The sequence below is a fragment of the Porites lutea genome, chromosome 5 (assembly GCF_958299795.1).
Source record: "Porites lutea chromosome 5, jaPorLute2.1, whole genome shotgun sequence".
Lineage (NCBI taxonomy): Eukaryota > Metazoa > Cnidaria > Anthozoa > Scleractinia > Poritidae > Porites > Porites lutea.
In genome coordinates this window covers 17,169,582-17,181,004 of record NC_133205.1, presented here as the reverse complement: position 1 = coordinate 17,181,004, position 11,423 = coordinate 17,169,582, and the positions used below count along the sequence as shown (strand labels likewise).

The following is an 11,423-nucleotide window of genomic DNA, read 5'->3' as shown; positions in this document are numbered from 1 at the left end:
GTCCTCTCTTTCGGAGCTAACCTTTCTTCTTGTGGTTGTCCCCAAGGGGCCTCGGAATGTACTATTGTCATTGTTTCAATAATTGGGTTGAAACCATAAATTATACAGTTACTTTTAGTAGCTTACAAACAACAACCATGAGCATGTGTATTCCGATTTATCGATAAGGAATTGTTAAAAATTTTGTCAATATATATTGGGTTCTCACATCTCAGTATCTGGCCCTGACTTGATAGATACACCAGTTGCATCCAGTTTGTGTAATTAGTCAACTAATTGTGGTTAATTCGCAGACTGATCCTTTGTTTTGTTGTTTGTTATTGCATATCTCCTCATCTGCTGTGGAGGAAGTCTTAGGCTGCTGACCAACTTGCTGCTGTTCCTGGTTAAGTCCTCAGCTGATACCTAGTCGATGGGACATTTGCCCAGTCTAATCTTACACGCAATGTTCAAGTACAATGTGACCATTGTTTCAAGTGACATTTGACTCTGAAAATAGCCCTACAATTCCTGTTGTTCGTCTATGGGGAATACCCCTTTGGGGTATTTGTGGGGATGAAGTGCTCCCATACAGGTCACACTTTGCCCCATAGACTCTTGTTACTCCTTAAACCGGGGAATTAGACATCTAGAGAGGTCTTTCCACCTCTCCAGTACCCAAGGGGGATTATCACCTCCACACACAAGCTTGGGAGATTATCAACCCCTAGAGAGGATTATCACCTAGCTTCTCACTAACCTGGGGGATTATCACCCCCAAGAGAGGATTGTCACCTCTCACTATCCTGGGGGATTATCACTCCCTAGAGAGGATTATCACCTCTCCCCTTGTAGATTTCGGACTGTTACACCAATATGTAGAGAAAAGTGACCTGCTGTCCATATTTGGAGTACTTCATCCCTTACCCCTTTTTTCCCCATAATAATTCTGGTCTAGTTACTTGCTTTACCTAAGGGGTTATGGGTTAAGAGCATTAAATTGAATTTACTGGTTTAAAAGCTTTCACATGTGAATTCAAACTTCGCACTAACCCTATCAAAGCCTTCAATGGAACATGTGTGCGGCTCACGTCAATAACTTTTCCAGTAATTTGGTCGAGCGTGTTGATTTCAGTGACTCGAGAGTGGCGCTACTGTGGGCTGATTTATAAGTTTTTCCTAATAAATAACATAGAGTTAAAGTGTTCGTTTGTCCGGTGCCGAAAATATCACAAGTCATGGTCAAATATCGCGCCGACCTTCACATCTCGGTAGATTTAATTTGAGGCACAAAGGTTGCCGAGCTACACAACTCGTAAATTTACTTTGTGACAAAACGGCCGCCGAGCTACAAAACTCGGCAAATTTACTTTGTGGCATAACGGCCGCCGAATTAAACCCGGTTTGATGCATGCACCAGTAGTCGCAGACATTTTCCAAAGACAGGGACGAACCATGCTGAAAAATATGAAGGCTTAATCCAAAGTAAAATTTAACAGCAAACTCCTGAAAGATGAACGCTTTGGACGATTCAGCAATCACAGATCGATGTATGTTTTACGAAGATTCAGCAAACTTTTTAAAAGATGAACGCTTTACGAAGAATATCAGACCTTAGCAAACCTTTGAAAGATGAACGCCCGGGACACACGAATCACCACATGAGTTAACGCGTCAAAGTGAGGCAAAACTTAAGCAAGCACCTCAAAGCGAGGCAAATGTGTGTCGAGGACGACGAACGAAAATGCAATAATGCACAGAACACCCAACACAAATAAGGGGTTGCGTTCTCGTACCTCGAACGCAATGGCACCTTTTTTTATCTTGCAAATGGCCTATTGTAGATGCGATTAAATTTAAGACGAAATTCATTTTCTGCTTTCTTTGCTTCTCATCACTGTCCAATAGCGAATAATTAACTAAGAAACAGTCTCTGATCCTAAAATCAAGCTGCAAGTATCTGTTCAATAATTGTGATTTATCTATTAAAAAATTAACGTATAAATTAAACCTATTAATTTGGGGGGTAAATTAATTTTGTCATCAACGTCATATAAGACATCCCAATTGTTAAAGTCCAATTTGTCCTTGGTTTCCAGGCAGCGGCGCCTCAGCCTAGCTGTTAATACATGAGTGAGTAAGCGCAAAAATATATAAAGAACGAGTTAACGGCTATTTGAAGACGAAATAACCGAATTTCTCACTAACATGCAACTAAAGAGATGCACTAAGACTCAGCGTCATTCATTAATTTTGTTAAATGTCCCGATTGGGCTATGCTGAATGTCAGAAATGATTATGCCTAACTGTTTCAGGGCGTATCCCGGATGAAGTCGACCTTTTGCCACAGTCACCAACTAGCTTATCCTCCGCCCTTTCCTGACGGATTTCGTGTTTATATCTTCCTCTGGCAATTACCACCACAGTATAATTTACAATTTCTGCAAGTGTCAAATAACATTTCATTTTATTCAGTTCGCTTTCATCTCAAACATTTACATAGTTTAACTTTAAATTACGTCAAAAACCGCCCTATATACACTGTAATTTTCAGGGAGTTATAATAACTCCTCTAGTGGGGCTAATTTAACTCCTTACAGTGGAGTTATTTTTCGTGGAGTTACTTTAACTCCAAAAAGGAGTTCAAAGAACTCTTTCTCAGGAGTAAAAGTGACCCCAGATATTGAGGACTTAAGATAACCCCAAAAAAGGAGTTATCCTGTACCTAAAATTTTTACTCCACTTTCAGAGTTAAATTAACTCCAAAAAGAGTAAAAACAACCCATGTAAGGAGTACAAGTAACCCCATTTCGGAGTAATTTTAACTCCAGACTGGGAGTAAAAAGAACTCTTTTTCAGGAGTAAAAATGACCCCAAATTCGGAGTTAAATTAGGAGTTAAAATAACCCCAAAAAAGGGGTTATCCTGTACCTAAAATTTTTACTCCATTTTTGGAGTTATAATAACTCCCTAAAAATTACGGTGTATATTATATATGTAAATTAATTTTATGAAATGTCATTTTTTATCATATTAGATATTTTTCATTAAAGAAAACCAGGGAGGAGCAGCGTGGAAGTCAACAGAAGTAAGTTTATTATTTATTTTATTTCTTGTTTTCTTTTCACTCGCGTTAGAAAGGACTTCCGTTTTTTTTTGGTCCGAGGGGAACCGGTTCTAGTTTTGAAAGGTTCGAGTTTGCGCGGTATCTTTCTCCTTTCAACGGCTCTCTTCGTGAGTGCAGGGACCGCGGAGGGGGAGGGGCTGGTAGGGCCGCGGCCAGACCACTTTTTTGCGCCCCCGTTCCCACTTTTTGCGCTAAAAAGAAAAATAATTAAAATAAAAAAAAAAGACTTGAAACAAGTTTTTTTCCGTCTATATTCCGCTATATTCTCTACATTTTCTTTAATTTCAAACGCCAGGCATTTTGTGGGGCTCCTGTGCTTTTCGCGGTAATTGTGCCCTGGGGCCGACTTGCCCCTTGATCAAACGCCTTGCCTTGGCCACCCCTTCGCTTCGTTCGGCAGCATGTTTTGTACTTCCAGCTCCGGCAGAGTTTTTTATCAGTTTTATCAGACGAAATGAAGAAAATTACTAGCTTTTTCAAGCCAAACGAAGGTGAGTAGTTGTTTTGAGTTGATAAAAGTTTTATATTTTGTCTTTTTCCTTTCGAATTAATAAAATAATCGATGGCAAGAAGAATTACATTACTTGAACAGTGAACGGCCATAGTTAGAATTTTTTCAGATCACTTCAGTGTAGTATTTTCTATACTAAAATTGTAATCGCGTCTTTTCTTGCATTGAATCTGAGCTGACCGTGTATGTTGGTCGTTTATTAGAGTTATCTGGGACTTCGTCAAAGTCTGTAAGCTCTGCAGAAAAGACGACAACTACTTGCAGTGAAAATGGTGTGTTTGAGTTTGACCAGTAAACATTTCAATGTATTGTTAAAAGTTTCATTTTTTGGAAGTGCGAGTTGTTGACAAATACTGGATAAAGTATGCAAAGTCACGCGACAGAAACAAATCAAATACTGTGATTTTATTCCTTTTTTCGATTTTCAATATGAAAAAATTATTTTCAATTGTCAGCCCTGCCACTTTTCACCTTGCTCCGCGGTCCCTGGAGTGGAGAGGTTTTGATCGGAGCGTGTGCGAAACGGGGACTAATATGAGCCGAGTTTGGCAAGAAATTCTATTTCCACGGTTTGCAAAGTGCCTGAGACATCGTTAAGTCCGGGAAGGCTTAAATGGGCGCTCGTTGCTCAAAGAACCGAGCTTCGGGCACACTCCGAGAGACCATCCGGTGGATGGTGTATAACGTCTCTGCCTAGCTCTCCACACCGTGAAGAAGTCTCCAGCAGGCAATAAGGGGCAAATTGGTTAGTTTGGACATAATAAAAGAGGGCCAACGAAGTTTTTGGCTGTGATTTTTGCCTTGCTGGAGACTTATAAATTGTCTTGTTATTGCCAGGATGTAATGTGTCCCGCACGAGTTGAACACGGATTTCCCAGAATACACTGCGAGAAAGGTTAAAAACATGTTTAATATTTGACCATTACAGTGAGAGTGTTCTGTTGTTGTGTTTCAGTTTCTACGATGGACGTGCTGATCTTTGAATAAGCGAGCAACAACGGTGAGTAGCAGGCTTTTTGCCAGGAAAGGTTATGTTACAAAGTCGTGAAAGTGTAGTTGAAATCAAAGTCTGTGGTTTCGTATAGCGAAGGTTTATTTTTGGTCATGTGTCGAGCGACTCTGGAAATTTACTGTGTCCAAAAAGAGCCGCCGTCCTACTGCACAGGCTGAATTGTCGTTCATTTTCAATTTATTGTTGGCATTGCAAGCTAAATGCTGATCGGATCGCGGAAGAGTAACTATTTTTCCTTAAAGCATGTTAAAGTTCCCGCGCTATAGCACCGTCGCGACGTCGAGCGCCGTTTATGCTTGATTCTCCGGAATGTTCGGTACTATGTTTTTAACCTGCTTTATGCACCGGTACGGCGATTATAAAACCATTGCGGGATGAAACTGATCTAGGGAAAATGATGTAGAAGAGATATATTACTTTTTAAACACGTGTTGAGGAATTTTCTTTAAACAAGGTTTTCTTTTGTCCTTTTCTTTCAGATGTGGCCGTTGGTTTTACTCGCCCCCTCGGAGCTGGAATATTTACTCCCTGAAATGTTTATATTATCTGTGCTCTGCTGTGGTCAAACACGAAGAAAGCGAAGCGAAACGTCTTGTAAGATAACGTTAATTTAAAACTATTTGCCTGACCAGCGATTAGTCTTCGAAAATCGCCTGTATTGAAACTACATCTCTGTATTTCTCACCCCCTGACCCGTCTTTTGAAATTCAATCCTACGCTCATTACGGCGATGTAATTGATATGTATGTAACGCAACGTAATTTGGTATCCTGCCCAGAAGCCCCGCAAACGTTAACCCTCAACAAACCGTACTTCTTTTAACCTTTATCCTTATTTAACCCTAAACCTTGGCTCAACTTTAGCTATCCACCCTAACCAGCTTAACGTAACACCCTTTTCCTGACAAGGCGAACGTTTAACTCAGTGGATCATTATGACCATTGAAATCAGTTGAGACTGCTCGTCTAACCCTAACCCTCCAACCTAACCCTAACTCTTCCTCCCCCTCCCCCCCTGCTCTTACATTTAGTAGTATACAGTAAAAACTAAGTAACAGGTGCTTTTCGAAGTTTGCCTCAAAAGGCTCTTATAAATTTTCTGTTTCTTGGAAATTAAGCTGTTTAGGTTCTCAAACATTCGAGGTTCTTATTTTCTTAAGGAAAAAAGACTTTTTGGAAGAATGTTAGTGGTTTTAAATGTTTGTACAAAATATGCATGTTGTTATGTCTAAATGACTGCAATTTAAGCCAATAGAAACTTTTTTTGCCATTAGTTCATCAGGTTCTTTCAAAATCTTAGCCTGAAGAATTCTGGTTCTTATCTGTGCCTCTCCTCTGTGTCACTAACCTGACATAATAATGAGTGACACGTGCATGTTTCACTGTACAGTATTTTTCAGATGAAATAAAATACTGATTTGGATTGTTTTTGTTGTATTGGGGCCAATTAGAGACTTAGTGAAAACTATACACTGTAATTTTCAGGGAGTTATAATAACTCCTCTAGTGGGGCTAATTTAACTCCTTACAGTGGAGTTATTTTTCGTGGAGTTACTTTAACTCCAAAAAGGAGTTTAGAGAACTCTTTCTCAGGAGCAAAAGTGACCCCAGATATTGAGGAGTTAAAATAACGCCAAAAAAGGAGTTATCCTGTACCTAAAATTTTTGCTCCACTTTCAGAGTTAAATTAACTCCAAAAAGAGTAAAAACAACCCATGTAAGGAGTACAAGTAACCCCATTTCGGAGTAATTTTAACTCCAGACTGGGAGTAAAAAGAACTCTTTTTCAGGAGTAAAAATGACCCCAAATTCGGAGTTAAATTAGGAGTTAAAATAACCCCAAAAAGGGGGTTATCCTGTACCTAAAATGTTTACTCCATTTTTGGAGTTGTAATAACTCCCTAAAAATTACGGTGTAGAGCGAAGATTATAATACTATGAACTCTGGCACTTGTTTTCTGTTGGCTCTCAATCGTCTTTCAGCTCCATCTCCCGGTAACAGTCCAATTTTCGCGCAGCTTCGCACAAACTTCGTCGATAGCTGATCACTTTTCTCTGGCAAAAAAAAAAATGTCAATAAGGGTATGCATGGTTACAACAAAAAATTAGAATTTTTCATTATTATATATCGTGATACTAAGAGTACCATCGATATGTAGTCATAAGGATACCAGAATCTTTCTAAAGAATTTTTCGCTTTTTATCGATTGCTGGTTACCTCGCTCCTTTTGCCTGGTGCGTCGATACAGACAGATTCGTCGGGTCCGAGGGACACTAGCAGAAGAGCGATAAACAAGACAGATAATAGTACTGATTTCATTTTCACAACTCGATCTTTTGTCAGCGAGGCTGTACTTTGTTGAAAGAGGTGAAGAACAACTTGGATTGTTGCTGCTGGGACATCTTATATGGACTTGGAAATAGTCAAATTGTGTTTGATTATTATTAGGGTTAACAGCCACCAACGTGAAATTATAAGCTATTTTAACTCTGGTGAGGACTGTTAAATTGTCCTTTAGTTGCATTAGACCAACGTGGTCTTCATAAAATTGTGCTTTAAGTTACGAAATGGCTAAATTTTACTCAAATTAATCAAATTGAAAAATTTCTTTAGTTTCTATAAGTAACTACCCTGCTAGCAGAGTCGCTTCGATCATCAAAGGAGACTATGTTCGCAGAGTAATTAGTAACATTACTATCAGGAGTGAAATTAAGTAAAATGAGAAAGTCATTGCACACGCGAGGTTAAAAAGTTAAATATATTAAAGATAAATATTGAAAGAAAAACATACAAGCTATTCGATCTTAAATTGAAACTCTCCTCTCAATTTTAGAGCCTATTCATAAGGGTAGCCAAGGAATTCTAAAAAGGTAAAAATAAATCATATTAAAAAATAGTAGACTCCAGATCTAATGGTATTTTGTTGATGTGTAATTTTTTTGTTTGTTTTGTTTTTGCGTGTTGTTGTTTTTGCTTTGTTTGTTTGTTTTTTCTTTGTTGCTACGGGGTAGGTCTGAGATTTTCTGTAATCGGTGTGTAATACCTCCTTTTCGAAAGAACGCTAAGGCAATGTTAGCTATGGCCGAAATAACTTTACCTCTCTATATTTTCTCTTGTTCCTTTTACAAGGGAGACGAAATTGTGTAGCTATTATACCGACAGCTTTCTCAGTTTTAAAAGCCACTACAAACAAGAAATTAAACGTGCTCAGTAGAATAACGAGAACATCTCCAACATGCAAAATTCCAATGTCATAGACGCCTACTAAGCAAACGCGCACCATGCAAGCTGAAACCGAAATATATATTTCAAATTGGTAACAATGTTATCGAAATCTGGAAAAGTAAAGTCTTGTAGCATTTTAAAGAGGATTAAGCCTTTTTAAGAGATTGATATGAACTTACAAGAGGAACTTCTAACAGCTGGGCCTTACGGTTTTCATTTTATTGAGGCTGGCAAATAAAACGTGAAATCATTATAGATGATAATTAAGGATTCTAAGTAATTGTAGATGTGATAAAATCCAAGACGAATTCATTTTCTGTCTTCACTGCTTCTCGTCACTCTCCAATAGTGGATAAGTAACAGTCTCTGATCCTAAACTTCAAGCTGAAATTATCTGTTCAATAATTGTGAATATCTATTAACAAATTGAAGTATGAATTAAATCTATTAATCTGCGGAATAATTTAATTCTGTCATCAACGTCAACACTAGGAGAAGAGCGATGAACAAGACAGATAATAGTACTGATTTTATTTTCACAACTCGATCTTTTGTTAGTGAGGCTGTACTTTGTTTAAGGAAGTGAAGAACAAATTGGATTGTTGCTGCTGGGACATCTTATATGGACTTGCTATTAGGGCAATAAGTCAAATTGTATTTGATTATTATTAGGGTTGACAGCTACCAACGTGAAAAAAGTCACTGCACACGCGAGGTTAAAGATTAAATATATTAAAGACTAATATTAAACGAAAAAATAGACGCTATTCTTAAATTGAAACTCCTAATTTTAGAGCCTGTTCATTAGGCAGCCAAGAAATTCTAAAAAGAAAATAAATCAAATAAAGGAAAGTAGACTCCAGATCAAGTGTTGTTTGTTTGTTTGTTTGTTTGTTTGTTTGTTTTTGTTTTTGTTGTTGTTGTTTTTGCTTTGTTTGTTTTTTTCTTTGTTACAAAGAGGAGGTCTCAGATTTTTTGTAATGCATCCTTTTCGAAAGAACACTAAGGGAATATTTGATATGGCCGCAATAACTTTACCTCTCTATATTTTCCCTCGTTCCTTTTACGAGGAAGACGAAATTGTGTAGCTATTATACCGGAAGCTTTCTCACTTATAAAAGCCACTACCAGAAACGTGCTCAGTGGAATAGCGAGAACCTTTGATTCCATTATCTCAAACATGAAAATTTTCCAATGTATATGGAATATAGACGCCTGCTAAGCAAACGCGCGCCAGGTTGAAACCGAAATATACATATTTCATATTGGTAACAATCTCGTCGAAATCTAGAAAAGTAAAGTCTTGTAGCATTTTAAAGAGAATTGTGCCTTTTTAAAAGATTGATTTGAACTTACAAGAGGAACTTATAAGAGCTAGGCGTCATGTTTTTCACATGATTGAGGCTGATAAATAATTATACATGATAAAGATTCTAAGTAATTGTAGATGTGATCAAATCCAAGACGAAATTCATTTTCTGTTAGTTTCACTGCTTCTCATCACTCTTAAATAGCGGATAAGTAAGAATGAGTCTCTGATCCTAAAATTCAAGCCAAAATTATCTGTTCAATAATTGGGATTGTCTATTAACAAATTGAAGAATAAATTGAATCTATTAATCTGCAGAATAAATTAGTTCTGTTATCAACGTCATATAAGACATTCCATTTGTAATAGTCCAATTTGTCCTTTGTTTCCAGGCAGCGGCGCGAAATCCTAGCTGTTAATACATAAGTAAACGCAAAGAAATAAGGAATGAGTTAACGGCTATTTAAAGAAGAGATAACAGAATTTCTGACTAAAAAGCACCGAAATAGATGCACTAATACCCAGCGTTATTCATTAATTGTCCCGATTGGGCTAGCTTGATAGTGTTCATTAACTGTAAGTTGGCATTGTCAATTGTTACTATCTGAAATGATCATGCCTAACTGTTTCAAGGGTTATCCCAGATGTACTCGACTTTTTGCCTCAGACACCAACTAGCTTATTCTCCCCACGAGATCCTCCGCCCTTTCCTGTCCGATTACTTGTTTATATTTTTCGTCTGGCAATTACCACCACGGTACACTTTACAATTTCTGCAAGTGTCAAATAACATTTCATTTTATTCAGTTCTCTTTCATCTCGAAGATTTACATAGTTTAACCTAAAGTTACATCAAAAACGGCTCATCGTTGAATTAAACGCTGTTCCCTATATAGCGAAGATTTTAACACTATGAACTCTTGGGCTTGTTTTCTGTTGGCTCTCAGTCGTCTTTCAGCTCCATCTCCCGGTAACAATCCAATTTCCGTGCAGCTTCGCACAAACTTCGTCGATAGCTGATCACTTTTCTCTGGAAATAAAAGTATGTAAATAAAAGCGTGGTTACGACAAAAAATTAGAATTTGGTCATTATTATATATAGTGATACTAAGAGCACCTTCGATGTGCGGTCATAAGGGTACCAAAATATTTCTCATGAATTTTTCGCTTTTTGTCGATTGCTGTTTACCTCGCTTCTTTTGCCGGGACCTGCATCGATACAGTCAGATCCGTCAGGTCCGAGGGACACTAGGAGAAGAGCAAAAAACAAGGCAGATAACAGTACTGATTTCATTTTCAGAACTCTATCTTTTGGCAGTGAGGCTGTACTTTGTTTGGAAGTGAAGAACAAATTGGATTGTTGCTACTGCGAGGGACATCTTATATGGACTTGCTATTGGGGCAATTAATCAAATTGTGTTAGATTAACATTAGAATCGAAAGCAACCAACGTGAAATTATAAGCTATTACCACAAGGGAAGATAGTCAAATTGTTCTTTGGTTGCAATTAGACGAACGCTACTTTCGTAAAATTTTGCTTCGAGATACTAAATGCCTAATTGCTGCTCAAATTAAAGAAATTGTGTTAGCTTCTATTAGTAACATTACTATTAGCAGTACAATAAGGTTACAAAGGTAAATATAATAAGATGAATATTGAAAGTTTTATTATTATTATTATCATTGTTATCATTATCAGTATTATTATTATTAGTCAAATAGACAGTGCACTTGCACGGAATTACCTGGGACTTGACATACGATTAATAATTCGGAAGGAAATAATAAGTCACAAATTCATCACACCTCAAGGTGTATTTATGCACGTGTTCACATGTAATCATGCTCACCGCGGAGTAAATAAATGATGCCTTCAATTTAGTCTCCCATTCAGCCGTTTTGTTTCCTCAGGCAATCTTCTGACTAAAGTTATACCATTTAAAGTTGAAAGAAATACACGTATTTTACTTTTAAAGGGACAGTTTCACGGTTAAGCGCATGCTCATGTATTAAATTCGTTTTTTTCCAATTTATTATTACTTCTATCGGCTAATAATCCCACTCACATGTATCTCAGCGATCTCAGAGTGTATTTCAAAGTACAAGTGTATTTCAGAGTAACGAAGTATGATGGAGGAGTACTAAAATCGCAGAAAAAACTGGTGGATTATGCCAACACTACCAACGTTGAATTTTTTTTTTGAACCGAAGGTTTTATTCCATGGTTGATTAATTTACGGCTAGGGACACAGTAATTTT

At 37.5% G+C, this 11,423-nt stretch overlaps 1 long non-coding RNA gene across 1 annotated transcript; it reads right to left on the bottom strand.

Annotated features, from left to right (window-relative positions):
- Positions 1-9,945: 9,945 nt before the first annotated feature.
- On the bottom strand, positions 9,946-10,498 carry LOC140938953 (uncharacterized). The gene is made up of 2 exons (XR_012165582.1): positions 10,353-10,498; positions 9,946-10,193 (listed from the first exon to the last, which is right to left on the bottom strand). It is a non-coding gene; the product is annotated as an uncharacterized lncRNA (long non-coding RNA).
- Between the last annotated feature and the right edge of the window lie 925 nt (positions 10,499-11,423).